The sequence below is a fragment of the Taudactylus pleione genome, unplaced genomic scaffold (assembly GCF_031769625.1).
Source record: "Taudactylus pleione unplaced genomic scaffold, aTauple2 ptg000531l, whole genome shotgun sequence".
NCBI classification, from domain to species: Eukaryota; Metazoa; Chordata; class Amphibia; order Anura; family Myobatrachidae; genus Taudactylus; species Taudactylus pleione.
In genome coordinates this window covers 3,037,845-3,041,155 of record NW_028284933.1, presented here as the reverse complement: position 1 = coordinate 3,041,155, position 3,311 = coordinate 3,037,845, and the positions used below count along the sequence as shown (strand labels likewise).

General features: G+C 39.4%; 1 pseudogene; it reads right to left on the bottom strand.

Moving 5' to 3' along the window:
• Positions 1-612: 612 nt before the first annotated feature.
• LOC148501168 (uncharacterized) lies at positions 613-2,256 on the bottom strand (annotated as a pseudogene).
• Positions 2,257-3,311: the final 1,055 nt, after the last annotated feature.

Below are 3,311 nucleotides of genomic sequence, written 5' to 3'. Positions count from 1 at the left end.
CAAAACGCACTGGAGAAAAGCGCACAGATGTAGTACAAATACAAAAAAAATAGTTTTCTCCACTATTTTAAATGAGCAGTTCAGCTGTCACTACGTGCTTTCACAGCGATTATATGTGCGTGAACAAAATGCACTGGGATAAAGTGCACAGTAGTACAAATAAATGTATTTTAGAAAAATGTAAATGTGAGCAAGGCAGGAACACCGAAGCCGCTGCTCGAATTTAATTGGGTGGACTCGGTCTTCAGGAAACCGAGCCCACACATCTCTAATTACTGTAGAATAGACATGTTTTAGGTAGCCATTCAAGCAGTAAGCCAGTGTGTATTGAAGGTGAAAGTTCAGTAAAAAAATACTGTGCAAGGAATGTAGACACTAAAGATATATATATATATATATATATATATCGTTCGAATGGCGGCACTCCGTAAAAAACAGCACACAAGTCAGTGCATAGTATAAACAACGTTTCAGCGCTTTATTTCGCGCTTTTGTCAAGCCAACATAACATACAGAGACACATTACACTTACCACTATAAATACAAGACAAACCCATCAGCGACGACGACTCGCGGTCCCGAAACCGGAAGTGACGGAGACCGGAAGTGACGTCACATACCCCCGTTGTTATAGAAACCCACAATAGAGACAAAACAACATTACAAATAACACGTGACAACGATAACACAATAACATAGTCGCAATGTGACTGCATGGAATTATCAGGAACTGTATCACTGTTTAACAAACAATCGATAGTTAAATAGATACCATCGATACCTTTAAAGGGGCACAAATAAATTAACATGATCAAACTACATGGTAAAGACTGCCGATAACAATCAAAACCAAATGTAGATATATGTGAAATATAAACATTGTCAATCAGTGCAACAAACTGTGCCTTGCATGATAACCGATCTAATGAATAAGAGGTATACTGCTAACATACTAGTATAATGGATATAACATAACCCAATTGTCAGTTAAATGCATAGAAAATCACTAAATAAAACAATGTAAACCCAGAGTCTCATTCAAACCACGTGGGGAAAGAGAGTCCAATCGCATAATCCACTGAGATTCACATTGCAGTAATCTACGTGCTCTGTCACCCCCCCTCACTAGGGGAGGTACGTGATCAATGATACGATAGCGCAAAGTTGAAAGATTGTGATGTTCTGCAGCAAAATGCCTGGCCACAGGCTGCTCGCTAGTGCCCGTAACAAGTGCTGCACGAATGGCAGAACGATGCTGCGCCATCCTTTCTCTGAGGGTACATTCTGTCTTACCTACATAAACTTTGGAGCACGGGCATGTGATAACATAAACTATAAACTTAGTTGTGCATGTCAAAAAATAGCGAATATTGTACTTCTTACCAGTATAAGGATGAAAAATAATGAGCCTGTCTGTAAAGAACGACAGGTGGTACAATTAAGACACTTAAAACACCCCAATTTTGGAGTGCCCAAAAATGTACTGCCTTTGATGTTAGTTTTACCCAAAGATGTTACATCGTTATGTACCAGAAAGTCCCTCAGATTCTTACCTCTACGGTAACAGGTCATAATCTTAGTATTATGCAATGGTTTTAAATCGTTGTCAGTTGAAATAATAGGCCATAACATTTTGGCCTGTTTGTTGATAACAGGACTCATATTATTGAATTGATTCACCCACAAGTGTTTGTTGCTCAGATTGCTTTCTTTTTTAGGATTGAACAACAACAATCTATCGATTGGTATAGCCAAAGCTTTCGCCTTGGCACAATTAAGAATAGTTGTAGTATACCCTCTCTCTAAAAATTTGTCATACATAGCATCCAGCTGACTAATACCTTCCTCTCTATTCCTTGCGATTCTCAATGCACGTAAAAACTGAGAAAAAGGAAGAGCATTCTTAAGAGGGATGGGATGCGCACTCTGAGCCAACAGTATGTTATTTCTATCTGTGGATTTTACAAACAGTGAAGGAACTAAATTGCCTCCACTATTCGTGATGGTGACATCCAAAAAATTCACAGACTTTGTGTCAGTCGTGTATGTAAACTTGACAGGGTTATTTAACCTATTATGGTTCTCAATTAAATCTACAAAAGTTTGTTGAGGACCTCTCCATACAATAAATAAATTGTCTATATAGCGAAAGAAAGCTCTAATGTTACTAGCTACGAGGGAGTCAGAAAAAAACACATCCTGTTCTATAGCGAACATAAAAGCGTTAGCGTACGATGGGGCCACATTGGACCCCATCGCACAGCCCGACACCTGTAAATAGTACGACCCATCAAATGTAAAGTAGTTACGTGTCAACACCAACTCTAAAAGCTCCAAAAACAACTCAATGGAAGGACCTTTGTAGTGTGGATTATTCGGAATCAGCATTTTGGTGGCCTTGAGACCATCACAATGGGGGATACATGTGTATAAACTGCATACGTCAACTGAGCACAGAATGCAATCCGTAGGTAACCCCGTCAATGAAGTTAATGCAATTAAAAGGCTGTTAGTATCCTTCAAATAGGTAGGTCTGGCTTGAACACATGGTTGCAAAATGGCATCAAGATAGGTGGACACGGTCTGAAACAAAGAACCACGGGCTGCGATGATCGGTCTGCCTGGAGGCTTAACCGGATCTTTGTGAATTTTGGGGATTAGATATAAAAGAGGTCTAATAGGAAATTTGACCTCCAAAGCTTTTTTAATCGATGGTGAGATTAAACCCTGTGAACAAGCCAGAGACAACACACTATCCAGCTCTCTTTTAAATTCACACGTAGGATCTTGTGACAATTTCTTATAAGTGGTGACATCTCTGAGCTGTCGCATAGCCTCCTCCTTATAATCACACAAATTCAACACTACAATGGCCCCGCCTTTGTCCGCTTGTCCAATAGGACATTGACTGACTGTGAATTTTCAGTTTTGAGTAGGGGCTTATCATTCGTTCCGACGGTACCCTTTGATAAAATACAGTGGAAAAAAGAGTCTTATATGTTGAATAGGAGTATTAAGATCAAAGAGCATTTCTCAGACAAGGCTTCTAGGGTGCCTGATTTGCCTCCACAACTTCTCAGATTGCAGGAAAGATCCGCTTTTGATCCAGTCAGTAATAATGCGTCCATAAAAACTTTTTCACGTCTATTGGACAGAGCCGTACTGGACAATCCTAATTGTCATAAACCTAAATATTGGAATTTAAATAAAGATGAGCTAATTGCCTTAAAGAATTTATCAGGGTACGATGATGTGGTTTTCCGCCAAGCGGAAATATAGGTATAGGTATAGCTGGATGCTATGTATGACAA